Source organism: Pinus tabuliformis, chromosome 9, assembly GCF_031772625.1.
Source record: "Pinus tabuliformis cultivar Carrire ecotype Pingquan chromosome 9, CPIR1, whole genome shotgun sequence".
Lineage (NCBI taxonomy): Eukaryota > Viridiplantae > Streptophyta > Pinopsida > Pinales > Pinaceae > Pinus > Pinus tabuliformis.
Window position 1 is genome coordinate 538877546 of NC_142307.1, and position 16007 is coordinate 538893552.

Sequence of the window (16007 nt, forward strand, 5' to 3'; positions counted from 1 at the left end):
GGTTTTATCAGGTTTCTTTTCCTTTACAACCATCAGTAAAAATTGTTTGCATGAATTTACAATTTGTTTCATCTGCCCTGAGTTTATGAGAGTATAATTATTCTTGAGCTTATGAGCTCTTACAATATATTTGATTCCATCTTTAACGAGTAGATGCTTGTTCTCATCGCTATAGAAAATAACTTTTCTATCATACAAGTAAGGACTTCCTAAAACAATTCCACATATATCCAAAGGAACTATATCTAACTCAACCTCATCTACAAATGCTGACCCAAAAGAAAACTTAAGTTTACATTTTCTAGTCACTTGTAGCTTTGCTTTATCACATAACCAACCTAATGGATATGGTTTCTTGTGAGGTGTGGTTAGTAATCCCAACTTCTTTACAATTGCTTCAGAAATTAAATTTACTTGTGAGCCACTATCAAACAAAGTATCAATCTTTTGATGATTGGAAATAACTCGAATATGAAAAAGCTCATGTCTTTTCCTCTCATTTTCTTCATTATGTGCAGAATTACTAGTAGATGCTTCAGAATTTTTACCTTTTATACATGTGGTTGCGATTGTTGCTTCATCTCCTGAGTCTAATCCCAAATCCTTTTGAATAGCTGCAACAATATTCTTCTTCTTGCCCTCGAACTTCTTAGGTTTCAGCTCCGGATGCAGAATCCAACAGTGTTCATCATCATGCCCATCCTTCTTACAGTGAGTGCATGAAGACTTGCTTTTCTGTACAATGTTTTTCTTCCTCTCTTTCCATTTTTGTTTTCTTTTCTCCTTATTTTTGCTTGCAGTGGGTTTGGATGATCCCCCAACTTCTGGGTTCCCATTCTTACCTCTAGCTTCTAGATGTGTAGCCTGAACGGATACCTCATCTATGCTAGTGGGATTAAACATGAGGATAGTGTGCCTCATGTAGTTGTGTAGACCACCTATATACTTCAGTAGAGTCTCAGGTGAGTCTAAAGAAATTCCTAGAATCAAAGCTCTTTTCCTAAATTCTTGGGTGTAACCTTGTACACTTTTCCCTTTTAGTTGTCGAAGAGTTTGCCAGCTCATCATGGCTTGCTGCATGTAGGCTAGTGGATAGAATTTCTTTTTAATTGCATAAACAAATTCACTCCAGACAAAAAGAATCTTACCATGTTTCTTCATGTCAGCTTGTGTTCTGGCTTCCCACCATACCAAGGCATTGCCTCCAAGGCGTAGGCTGGCCAGCTGAATCTTAATTTTGTTTGAATCAATGCTCTGCACTCTGAAATAACCATCAATCTGTCTAATCCAATTATCCAACTTCTCTGCATTCAACTCTCCATCATGTATTGGTAAATCAAATTTAACATCTAATTTAATCAAATATGTCTTCTTTTTATTTTCAGGGCTATTAGGAGGTGTGAGAATTTTTTCTTCTTTCCCTTTGCCTTTAGAGTGGTCATGGAGGAGAGATTCTTCTACTCCTTTGTCTTGTTTGGAGTTTGATGAATCTTCATCTCTATTTTTCTTAAATTCCCTATACATTTCCTCCACCATGGATCTCATGGTCATAAAACTATCCATGAACTGGGGGTCTGATTCTAAGGGACTTTCTTCTGACATTTTCCTCTTCGAATAAAATCTTCCAATTTCTAGGTTAGTTTCAGCCAACTCTCCTTCTCCTAATTTAGGCTTTGATCTAGTTAGCATTCAACAACAAAATCTAGCACAAGCTTGTCTAACATTAGTAACCTAGAGCTCTGATACCACTTAATCTGGAATTTATCCAGGACAAAGAATTAAAGGTATTATAGACTCATGTGCATGGATGTGCCTATGTTACTTTATGCAATGGATCGATAAGATTGCAAAATACACAGACACTGAAGCAGTTAGAGAAAACATAACAGGAAAACATGTAAGACAAAATGTTTAATAAGGAGTTCACCCAATTCTCTTGGGCTACGTCTCTTGGTCCAGCTCTCAGTGGTGGCCACTATATTATGTTTTCAAGTAGAGTTTTTACAACAGTGAGCTCAATTCGAGTCTCACTAAACAGAAAAAAGTCAGTAGGAATGGAGTGCACAGACTCTCATTACTGAAATTCGACCTCTGATGGTCACAATAGTATAACAGGCCTATGCCGAGGAGTTTGCTTGAACCTCTCAAGCCTTCTATGGAGTAAACAAACTCTCTGGCTCTCTCTGGCTCAATGTTTCCTTCAGGTCAGCTCGGCTTCTACTCTCTGTTTTCTACTCTTAGCTATCTGCCTTCTTATGTTGTCTGTTCTCTGCTTCTGTCAGGTCATGGCTTTAAAGCTAGTTTGTTCTTTTGACTGTTCGTTTCTGCTTCCCGGCCTTCTGGTTTCCTTACCTTTGTCTGTTCGAATTCCTCTGCTCTGCATCATCATCACTGGGTAACGCCTCGCAGGGAGGTGGCCACTTGTTTCCTAACGAACTGGGTGTCAGATTCCTTGAATTATTTTTGAATGGCCATTAATTCTGTTTGTTTCAAGATCGCCCGTGAAACACGAAACGTTTGCCAACTCATTGTCCATGTCGGACTTCAAGTCCCGTGTTATCTCTCTTTTTGACTTGTCAAATCCAGTCATTTATCGGGACGCGCCTCATCCGTTGATCTGGGCCCCCCAGATCCGACAGTCATCGTTCGTATCGAGTGGGAAAGTTGTGTGACGTTTACCTGTCCGATGCGGGCGATTTTCTCTCTCATCTGTCAGACATGTGTTGCTCGATGTGTGGCATCGGGAGGGACTCAATCAAAATTGCTTACTGCCTCGAGGCCTTCCAATATCCTATCGGTTTGTGGAATCTCGCGCTACGGAACTGAACGCATTACTTTTCCACACTTCATAGCGTTCTCGGTTCTGGGCACTTTGGGGCTTTCCTTCATTGAGGGGGACGCCCCCCGATACGCTTTAGCGCTAATCACGTATCAGAAACCACACCCGTTTCTTGATTTGGCCTCCGGTTTTGCTAGTTTGTGCCAGCGCGTTACCATGAGCCAACGGTTTGCGCGCTCAACCGAGGGTCCTCATTGCTCCACTCTGGCCACAACTGCAACTGTTACGAGGATTCCTTCTGATAGCTTTGATTTTTCTAAGACTTGAATCTTTTGACATAATTTGAAACAGTCATGAAAACTCAAAGAGTGTTTAGGATCCAATTCGGATCAACCATATGAAGAAGAGAAGCACATGACATAGTTGATAATTCCCATTGAGTCTCCATTGAAAATTAAGTTCCTTACTTACCTTAGAATCTTAAGCCATTGATAGAGAACTAATGTCTTTTCCTAATTATTGGTAGCTCCTCCCAAGCCCCATTGGAAGCTTACTTCTTGTTTTCCAACAAGATAAAAAATGGTCCCCTTGGTCCTACCACCCCTTGCATGTTTTCTCATACTAGTAAGGTGTGTATACTTCCATTTTGTTTTTCAAATTGGGATTTTTGAAATACTATTATTTTTTATCATGTTGATTCTGAATCCAAATCTACATATGGTAACTATGTGAATCATTCAATCAATACATTCATATCTCTTTTACCAAGTGTATTGACCCAACTTGGCTAACATGGAAACTTCTCTTACACCTCGGTTCACTAGTAAGCATTACATATGTATTTTTCACTAGGGATTAAAACTTAACAAATTACATATCTATGTGTTCAATCAAATAAGTCAAATTCAAGGTTAACAATGAGTCTTATCACAACGATTGACTAATATGGGTGTTGTTTTAATTATACACATTTCATTATGGAAAATTTAACATTCACTTTGAAATTTAAAATTAAAAAAAAAACATTGAAAACATTACTGCAAAATTAAACCATACATTAATAATTATTCATTAATAAAACATTTAATATAATAAATTTAAAACTCTTGCATTTCTACACACATACATTTATTTTTATTTTATTTTTTTACCATGGTGAATCAGTAAGTTATTGAATTAATTTTGACGAAGCCCAAGATCAAACCTAGCGGCTGCCACTATAACACCAAGAGTATATCCAATCGTTTGTAAGCTAGATATACCAGGAATTTATGCCTTAGCAAGAGCCAAGACTTCACAAGGCTAGGTCGGGAGCATACACCTTGATACTCATCACAATGGGTCAAAAATGTTCCCCCATAAGATATGAAACCAGGTGGAGAGGATAACATCCCATTGTACCAATGACTTGATCGTTCCACGAGAAGACACACACATACATTCATTACCACTCAATCTCAGTCAATTAATAGTACTCTTCCAAATTCCTAATAATACTCTTCCAAATTCCTTAGACATCTCCAAGCTATCAAGATGGTCTTTATGGGTGATTCATGCCTTTTTCTTTCAATTTTAAGCATAAGTCAATAACATTTTAAGATTATGCATCATGTCTTTTGATTTAATCTATTTCATAATTTTTTTTAATTTAATCTATTTTATATACTCTTGATGAACTTGACTATCATGTTGTCAAATGTATATCGTTAACTAAATCTTTTGAATCAATTACTTGACCATCTATATAATCAAAACATAAAATATTAAATAAAGATGTGTTTATTTGGCCATTCTCCCTAGAGTCTTAGACATATGTGTAAACATGTCAATAAATTAAAAAAATAAAAATATCTTAACCATTTTCTATCTGCTAGTTATTATAAGATATTCTCATATCTTAAAGTATATTAAAACAAAATTAATTGGAATTTGGCTTGTCCTTGACTTTGCAATGTCCAAGCATGTGAAGTGCCTACAAATATTTGGTGATTCTATTGTGGTTATTGATTGATTCTTAGGGATTGGTACATTACATATTTTGGTCATAAATCCTTGGCAAAAGAGAATTTGCCAACTACATGAATTTTTCTAGGAGGCAGAGGTATCATGTATGCACAGGGAGCACAACATTGATGTGAACAAAAGATCAAATAAAACATTACTCTAGTCTGTAGGACATTTGGTGATAATAGAAAAAGTCGTTGTTGTTCTTTGGGTGAATGTTAGTAACATTTTTTGAACTAAAGTTTCTATAATCGTTGGTATCTTATCTATTTTTATGTTTGATCATATTTTTGTCCCGGTTTGGTAAACATGTCCAAGAGGATGTAATTGAACAATAATATGTATAGTTTGGTTTCAATTAAATAACAAATATGGGATTTTTTTTGTGGGAAAAAATACTAGAGATTAGTTTGGAACAATATGGCCACATATTAATTAATGATACTATCAAGGATTATTATTGAGGATTAGAGTTACACTTTCGGGGGCTGAAACATGGTCCAAGAATGGCCATAATTCCATTTGAAGACCCGAAGGAATGCTTTGGCTTCCACGTACTCCATATCTTCTCTAGTCCATCCACTCGTAAGGAAAAATATATAATGTTGATATAGAATTCCTTTTAAATTATATATTATCATTTAAATATAAATTTTATTTAATAAAATTTTATTTCTGAAGGATGTGTATTAAAAAAGCATTTTATGATTAAAAATAAAATTAGCTTAAATTCATCTTAATTCCATATCTACCAAGTGTTGAGAAGAATCAAATCTCTTGAGGTACAAACCTCTTTTAGAGTGAAAATAAATTTAATCTATTGGTAGATTCAGAGTTAAGATGGATCTAGGCTAGTTTAATTATTGGCCTTTAAATAGGCTATATTAGAGAAGAATACCATGGAAAAAACCATGGGTTGGAGTCTGAAAATGTTAAAACAAACATTACAATATCTCTACCATACTGGGCTAGAGAGCATCTCTTGGTACAAAAATTTAAAATATATATATATATATATATATAGTTTGTTTGTTAGGTAATGTGAGTCTTGAGTGGTTGCGACCTAGGGGAATCTAAGCCATCAATATCACTCAGGAATTACACTTAGCCTGGGCCACACCACTCTTAGCATGGTTGGATTTTTGCCCAAAAAGTTTCGAACCGGTGACCTTTTCACCACATAGTGTCTTAATAGAACACCATGTCACCGTCTATTCTATGCTCTGTGCACTTAAAGTTATTAATGTTTACTAAATATATTTATTACTTATTAAGAATTTAATTTGTGATTTATAAGAATTGAATTTAGGTGGGAAGGATACTCTTTTGATCATTCAAATTAAATTCAATAGACATTTTTTCATGTAATGTAATCATTTTACATCTTAACCTTTTTCTAGTTATATTTTCTAATCAATTTTCCTTGAAATCTCACCAAAATTTATAGAAATTACATATTTGAGTTGTTATGTTCATACAATCTAAGCATTCTAAAAATAAATTAAGGTATTGAATCCATTTATATATTCAAAAGTGCAAATTAAAAGAAAATAGCAACTCCAACTTAGTTGTATTACCAAATTTTAATAAAAAAACAAAATGTAAAATACCTTTTTATATACATAGTTATAGAAAAATTCAAATATAAAAAATGAATTAAGTCTATCATAAATATTAACTAACTTCATTCTAACAATTAACCAACCATAATACATTACATTTGTGCATTACTATAAAACTCGTTTCACACTATTCCCAAATTAATCTATTGCCCTGATATGATAAATTAATATTCTCATGACCAATTCCATAAAGCATGTATGTAAATTCCGTACAAACAATATTTGCAATAAAGCATGTATGTATGTAAATTTATTACAAACAATGTGTGCAATAAAGCATGTTTGTCTGTAAATTCATTACAAACAATATTTGCAATATTGACACAATATTAAATAGTGGTTTAAAAAAATATTTAAAGATTCATTTGACAAACACACAATATCATTCAAAGGAAAAGGCTTTCTTAAAGATCTATTACAACGTCCATTTAATTACATGTGAATAATACGTCATTTAAAAAAGAGTATTACACCATCCTTAAATGAAGCGACACAAAATATTAGCAATACAATACACCAGCTAAAATTATCTTCAATTAATGAAACCATAATATATACACATACGAAAGCTAATGCTTGAATCATTATCTCCTGCAATCACTCAACAATATATCCACAATTCACTCAACTACATTTTTTCTATCTCTTATACCTTCGAGATATAACCCAATTGATAATACTTAAATCTAGAATATTACAAATGTATCATTATTTTGACATTTTTCTATCATAATAATTTTTTGGAAAAAATCCAAGATCATCTGTGAATTTGTAGAACTTGTCTTGTCGGAATGTCTTGGTGAATAAATCTACAACCTATTCTTTTGTTATGTAATTCATAATCTCAATCACACAATTTTGAACCAAATCTTAAACAAAATGATATTGTATATCAATGTGCTTGGTCTTCTTGTGGAAAATTGCATTATATGTCATGTGAATAGCACTTTTATTTTCACAAATCAACTTATTGGGTTGTTCCTAATGCTCATGTAGATCCTCCAAAATTCTTCTTAACCACAGTGCTTCACAAGATGTCGTCATTACTACTTTATACCCTATTCCTATTGTGGAGAAAGAAATTGGAGGTTGTTTTTTAACACTCCAAGCAATTGTTGTTGAACCCGTGCTAAATGAATAAACTAAAGTAGATTTATTGTCATACATACAACCTACGCAATCTGAATATGTATAACCAATTAGCCCAAAATGCTTTATAGATCTATATACTAAACCATAACCCATGGTACCATGTAAACACCTCAAGGTTCTCTTAAATACTTTCTAATGCAATTCATGGATTTTTTACATGAATCTCGGTACAATATTCACTGCAAAGGATATATCTAGTTAACTTGTAGCCTAGGTAGATCAAAATTCCAACTAATTGATGATATAGAGTAGCATCAACTAGATTGGAGACATCATTTATGCATAACTTCAACCTAAGTTCCAAAGGAATTACTACTGGCTTGCAACTCAACATGTTGAACTTCTTTAGAATATCCCAAGTATACTGGCCTTGTGACATGAAAATATTATCTTCCTTTTGTTATAGTTTGATACCCAAGAAATAATGCAACTCACCAAGATATGTCATCACAAATTCAACGATCATATGTGACTTACTTCTAAATAGATCAAAATTGTTTCCCGTGTAGATCAAATCATCAACATATAGTGAAACAATTAGAATATCTTGACCTAACTAAAGAATACAAAGATTGGGTTCAAATGCACTCTCGACTAAGCCATGATCCTGGAAATATTTATCAATCCTTGAATACTAAGCTCTTGGTGCTTGCTTGAGGCCATACAAAGCCATCTTCAACTTGTAAACTCAACCTTCTTTTACTTGAATCTCAAAATCTTCAGGTTACTCTACATAACAATTTAGGAAAGTTGATTTGACATCCATCTAAAAAATTATCCACTTATACTCTGTAGTCAATCCAAGAACCATTTTGATTGTGTTCAACTTGGCCATTGCAACACATGTTTATGTATAACCAATCCTTGTTTTTTGTGCATAATCTTTGGCAACTAAATAGGTTTTATGTTTATCAATTAACCTTCTTATTTATATAGTCATATACACCATTTAATAAAAATTACATCTTTTCTTTTGGGTAATTTGACCAAGTCACAAGTATCATTTTTCACCTAGGCATTAAATTTTTCTTTCATAGCTTCATTCCATTATTCTTTGATGCTTCCTCATAATTATCTAGCCTATCCATCTTCATTACTTTAGCCATAAGGGAAAATTTCATAATGGAACTTTGTGATATAGTAATTATTTTCTCAAAATTTCTATCTAACATATCACTTTTAGAATGGCCTATGATTAGCCACTTATGCTTCTTCTTATCTTCGTCTTGTTTAAAACTAGATACATTACCAAATTCAACTTAATTTTTACTTAATCCTATTTGTACATGCTTTGGTTGATAAAATCCTTGCTCATCAAAGACAACGCCTACTTATTATAATTTGCTTTGCTTGAGGATCAAATAGTCTGTAACTTTTTGTTTGAGTACTATACCCAATAAAAATTCACTTCAAACTTTTATCATTCAATTTTCTCTACTTTTCCTTAGCAACATGTGAATATGAAATGCAACCAAAAACCATAATATGTGCAACGCTTGGCTTGTATCCTGACCATGCTTCCTTTGGATTAAAATGTAATACAACTCTTATAGGACATTTGTTGAGAGTATAGATTGTTGTGTGCATTGCTTTGGCCCAAAATTCATTTCCAAGAGACTTAGTTTTTAGCATACTTCAAGCCATCACAACTATGGTCCTATTTTTTATTTCCATGACTCCATTTTGTTAAGGAGAGTATGAATTGGTAAAATCTTGATTTATTCCATTCCCCCTACAATAATTGAAATTTTGACTTGACTTGTATTCTCCAACATTATATGTTCTTAGGCTGATAATTTTCAAACCACTTTGTTTTTCAACCATTTCCTTGAACTTTAAAAAATGAGAAAACACTTCAGACTTCCCTTGCAAAAAAGTATACCTAATTCTTCAGGGAGTAATCATTAGTGAAGGTAAGAAAATTGACGACCTTTCCAAAAGACAGTCTCCATTGGACCACATAAGTAAGAATGTGTTAGGAATAAAATCACAAAACAATATAATCAAAATTAATGTGGAAATAAAACATACAATGAAACAATACAAAGGAGACACCAAAAAACATGGTTCACCCAATTTGGGCTACATCCATAGAGAAATAGTCAGTCCTTCCCTTTATTCCATACAACAAATTAAGGGATACAACTTGCAACACATCTGCTACAACCTCCTCCTCTCTCAATTACAATGTTCCCTTAATACTACACTGCCACAATAAAATTCCCTAATAAAAGGAGGGTTTCCTTCAAGGATAAAAAACCCTAACATAACATCTACCATCAAATTTGTGACATAATGATGAGCGGTCCAGATTGATTGTGAAATTACAATAATTTACAAGGATTTATTTCCAACAGAATTCTCTTTTATGGAATTCCCCTCCAACCCCCACCAAGGGTTGCTCTAAAGAATCCTCACCCCAAATCTTGTGGTGATAATATTAGGTGGGAAAGCCACCTTTCACATCCCTTAGGAACTAGGGTCCAAACATGGCTAAAAAATAAGACCTTTAAATCAAGAAGATAATCAAGATCCACAACCAACAATCTCCCACTTGGAGACTAATTACAACAACTACACTACCACTGCACCTATTTGACTATGCTTCAACTTTGGACCCGACCACATTCTCATCTTCATCATCGTTCTTGAAGACCAACTGAAACTGAACCAAAACTTTAGTATGTCCTTGGTTATCACCTTCATTAACATGTCTATGATATTCTAGCTAGCCTATGTATATTTTCCAACTTTAATTGTCCATCTTCCAAAATCGATTGTATAAAATGTTACCTTAGTTTCATATGCCTAGTCTTAGAATGGAAGGTTGAGTTATTTACAAGATGAATGGAACTCTCACTATCACCATACAACATGTTATTCTCCTCGTTCTTTCCCAATTCCTCCATGAATCTTTATAAACAAGTCATATCTTTACTAGCCTTTGTAGCAACAACATATCGTGCTTTTGTGGTTGAAAGTGCAATAACCCTTTGCAATTTTGAAATCCTAGTGTTTTTCTCCCTATGGTAAAAAAACATACCCTATGATGTTCCTCTTGTTATCTATATCACCTACTATATTTGTTGAAAAATGCAACAAGAAATTCTCAATTTGATTTTGCCCTTATTAAATTGAGAAAAATCGAATTTCCACATCAACAAAAAACTTAGATGCAGTTAACTGAGGTGACATGGCTCTTGTCACTCAGTTAGCTTAGTAAATTCAAGTTAGAGGAGTTAGAGTTCAGTTAATCATGTGTGATTGCTAATTTTTAGCAATCAAGGTCAGTTATTTCAAGTTGTTTTCAGTTAAACTAGTTCTAACTGTTGGAGGAACTAGTGGAAGGTCAGTTGTGCAGTGGGACTTCAGTTAAACTCAGTGATCATCCAATTAATTGATCAATCAGCCCAAAATAGCTAGTGCATGCATATAATTCGAGTTCCCTAACTGTGGTGGAGATTCCAAGGTAGTGTACCATCAGTTGTAGACTAGTCTTGAGTGTAAAGGTATTCCATGCAGTTAGGTGATCAACCTTGGGAATTGTGCAATACAATTTGGAGAAATTCCTAAATAATAGGGTCCTAATTTCTCAAGGAATTGTGCAAGGAAATGAGGGTGCAAGTAGAGGCAAAAATTGACTAAGTTTGGGTCAAAGCTTCTCAGTGAGCAAAGAGATAGACAACTAACATTATTTGTTATTTTCAGATTATATCATTTGTTATTTGATGATTTGTATGGTAATTTTATAATTTTCTTATGTAAATATGAAAAGATAAACAAGAATTTAAAAATGCCAAATTGTTAATGTTTGAAATTCCATTAATTAACACACAAAAAAGATGATTGGAATATGTTAACAACAACTCTCATTATAACCATAAATTTAAAATTTGAATTAAAAAATAATAATAACAATAATACATATCCAAAATAATGTAAGAGTCATGGTTCTCATCCAAAGTTTCATGTCATTAAATTGATCTTGGGTGAGGAAGCCATAACTATTTTTAGTTATTTTTATATTTTACTTGTGTACTAAGTGAATTTGCCCCCAAAGAATTTGTAGTGGTTAGGATAAAACTTTGTTGTGGTTAGGATAAACAATTTCTTTGATCAACCTCAAATCTTGAAATAACATGTGAAAAACACATTACTAAAAATTATGAGTTGTTAGTTATGTAACTAGTAGTAATGATGTACTTCTCATAATTAATATCAATGTCTCATAATTATTATCCATTACAACAACCAACAACTCACAATTAATTACTAATATATTTTTCACATATTTTTCATGCCCATGAATAAAATTTATTTCTATTTCTATGGTATTAATTATGAGTTCTTAGGTTTTTTTGTTTTTTTTTTTTAAATGCAATATATTCCATTGATTACCATAATTATGGATTTCACATGAAAATTTAATGTTAATTTATCAAAGATTGTTTAATTAGATTATCAATAAATGTTTGACTTATAAATATAATTTAATAGTAGGTCAATATAAAATATTAATTAGGAGTTTGTTATCCAATTTTACACACACCCATAAAGGGTTAAGCTAAACATTAATTTTGAATTCATATAATTGAATGCATTTTACATTCTCATAAAAATTATTTGTGCATTTTAAAGTCAAAGTCGAGGTGGGATATCCATCAACTTTCGAATGTGTTTGGGCAACGATGCTTTAAGCAATTAGATATGCAAATTATTAAATTATTTATGATAAAATCAAGGCATCTTTGCTTGCACCAATCACATCAATTGAAATCAATGCATTGATTTCAATGTACATGCAATTGATTCAACATTGCTACTTTGTTTCTATTCAACCTATTCCTTTGTAGCTCTTGAGATACTTATAAATAATATTCTCTATGTTTTAACAAACTAAGGAAACTGAGTACATTTAAAATGAATAGATCCATCTCATACATATACATATACATAATTTTGATCATGTACAAATTGTGCAACTATACTAAAAAACTAAAAACTAAAGAATATAGATTGATATTGATACTCATCTATACTTTCAACCAAGTGAGGAAATTGAGTAAATTGCAAATTATCAGATTAATCTTAGACATATACATAATGATGATCATATACAAATTTTGTGTGATCGCCATGACTGAAACCAACCTAGATCCATCTTAATTTTGAATCTATCAAACATCGAGAGGGATCAAATATTTTGAGGTGCAAACTCTTCCCCAAGTTTTGTACACTAAAAGAGGTTCACACTTTCAAATATTTGATCTTCTCAATGCTTAATAGATCCAAGATTAAGATGAATATAAATCGATTTAAAATCTCAACTTAAAAATACATCATTTGTCTTACCTATTCCATAATTTTATATTTTCAATTAATATGTCAATATTAAAAAACACTAAAAATTTAATATATAAAATTACTAAGTACATATTCAACATTTTAATAGAACTTATGATCTATCCTCTACAAAAATTTCATGATAAAATTTGACCTCATAGTGACTTTTATATAAAACTAGTAAAGCTATATCTTTTCATTTATTTTTAATATTCTCAAAATACTTGACAATGCATTCTCAACTTCCTTGTCCGACTATTTTTTTTAGTCTTCGTTTATTATGCACACTATTCATAACTAAGTGATTTTTTTTTACCATTGATATAGAATATTGGCCAATTAATTGACATCAATATGTCTTGACTAATACCATGTTTTACACGATCCTTTTACAAACTATAAATTATAATATAAATATATCTTACAGTTTTTTTGAGCAAAATATGTATGTTTTTAATCTTAACTAAAAACTAAGATTTAGCTACTCTACACCAAAAAAAAAAAAACTTTTGTGAAGGCGATATCCCAACCAACATGGTGGATCCAAAAACCAAAGTGTTATACCAACTAACATGGTGGGAGTGTATGTCTCCCTTGTGTATACTCCAAAAACCACCCAACCTTTTGCATTAGTTAATTTTGTGCCTTCGCTCAATATATAATTCAAAACTGAAAGTGGAATCTCTTTAAGTCACATCATGAAAATCATTTATTATGGATGAATATAAAATTTATTTAATCTTGACATTTACATTATCCTCAATCTCCTTTTTATAAATATCTAAATAAACCCATTCCAAGAAAGACAAGCTGACTTCTATATGAGCTCTACCTGTCTCTTGGTTGAAAGTATTGATACTGTGATAATGATGACTTTGATAATGGTCGTGATCTGACTTCTAAAACTCTGATGAGTGTACCTTCTACACGTACCAGGCAGCAGCTTCCGGAGAAAATACCAACCACTAGGCCTCATAACGACACCTATACCCTTGCAACCCTAGTACTCCTGCAGATGGTGATGTGAACTTTGTACTTTTGTGTACCTCTGGCTCATTAATGTATGCATTGAGCAATAACATGTTAAATTTGATGGCGAATCAAATTGTAGCAAAATAATTTAAAATATTGTAAACAAATATTTAATTTCAATATGCAAAGTAAACTATGGAAAAATTACAAAAAAAATCAGTCAACCCTAAATTAATATAAGTTAGACTACAAACTCAATGCAATATCCATGCCTCACGACAAGGATAATAAATAATATCCATATTAACACGGGTTTATTAACCAAACAAGATGTGCACAAGGTATAGTTAATTGCAAATGAAAATTCAAACTTAATGCATATGCATGTTAACACAAATTGAAAATGAAAATTGAAAGTTAACACAAATGCATATTAAGCTTCATTTTATTATTGCATGCATATTAACACAAACTTATGAAAATTAAAACTTGACACATATAAATATTAAGACAAACTTATGAATGCCCAACATGAAACAATACAATCTCGTTTTGGTTAATGACCATAATGAAACGATACAATCTCATTTTGGTTAATAAATACAATGAAATAACATAAACTTATTGTTGGAAAATGGTAGCTTCGGTCGGTATTTTCATGGTCCAAATGGAATAAGAAATTAATTATATTCTAGTTGGAAAAGCTGGCCTCAAATGTCAAATTGGCCCCACCACTTGAAGAGGTTTGACCCCAAGGTCAAAACCTACCTCTTGACATACATATATATTGGCATTTGATTGACCTCATTTGGCATGCATCCACAACTCATTCATTCGTTTTGTAACAAGGAGTTCTATTTACATGTGAGAAGGAGGAAGAAGGCTGAAGTTTCTAGTGAAGTTTTACCTTTCTTATCTTTGCTTTGACCAATGTTGACTTGGATTTTATTGTTGTTGTTTGACACAAGTTTGGAGGTTGAATATTCCTTGGTTCGTTGACTGATCATTGATTGTTCATTGACCAAAGTTTCATCTCTGTTCTGGATTGTTGACCGCATGTCAAACCCTATAGTTTGACCAAACTTTGATTGAGGCATTTCATACCAAATTTCAGCCCTTTGATCGAGCTACCTTAGGCTGAAATTAGACCCTCTTATGTAGACTTTAACTGTGAACAAGCGTTGACTTTTTCTCTCTCATTTGACTAGTTTTGTCTTGGAAAATATTGAGGTTAGAGATTGTCATTTTGACTGGAATATTTTGATGTACATTTTGATGAATTGAACTTTCTCTCATAAGGAAAGATTACCGGGTTTCCCCTTTGTAGGGTTTTTCCCAAGAATTGTTGGTGTCTATTGATTTATTGGTTTTTGTGATCTCTATTGCTCTATTGAAGTTTATGGTTGAAATTTTCAAGTATAACTACTTAATTTTTGGAATGCTCTAAAGAAGTCAAATTGTATCGTTGGAAGTAGTTATCAATTTTCAAATTTGTTCTAGTCTTGCTTGCTATTAGAAAATGAACATGGTATCAGAGGTTTTGGGGAAGGAATAGAGTATTGAAGAGCATTGAGATCACCTTGAAGAGCATTGGAATCCTACATATTTTGTCTTGATTCATAATCTTCATCATGAAGACAAAAGACAAGCTTGAAGGAGCTATAAACTTCAGAGCATGGAAGACTAGAATTCATCTTGCTCTTGCAAGTCATAAGGCGTTGATAATTGTGTTAGGAAAAGTTATTGAACCAAATGACTAAGCATGAAAAGACAAGTTTCAGAAAGATGACATATTGGCCATGAGCATCATTGTGGAATCTGTTAGAGATCATCTAATTCCTTATATTGTTGATCACAAATCTTCCAAGGAAATGTATGATGCTCTCATTGGATTATACACCATCAACAACATTAATCAATATATAAGTCTAAGGAATCAACTTTGTGATGTTAAGATGACAAAGAATGATTCTATAGCATCAAACTTCATAAGAATATCTCAAATAAGAAATCACCTCAAGCATATTGATGAATAGGTATCCGACAAAGCATTAGTAGTTGTAGCAATGAGTGATCTACCTGACTCATGGGATTCTTTCGCATCAAGCATTGGTGGCAGACAAAATGCACCTGCC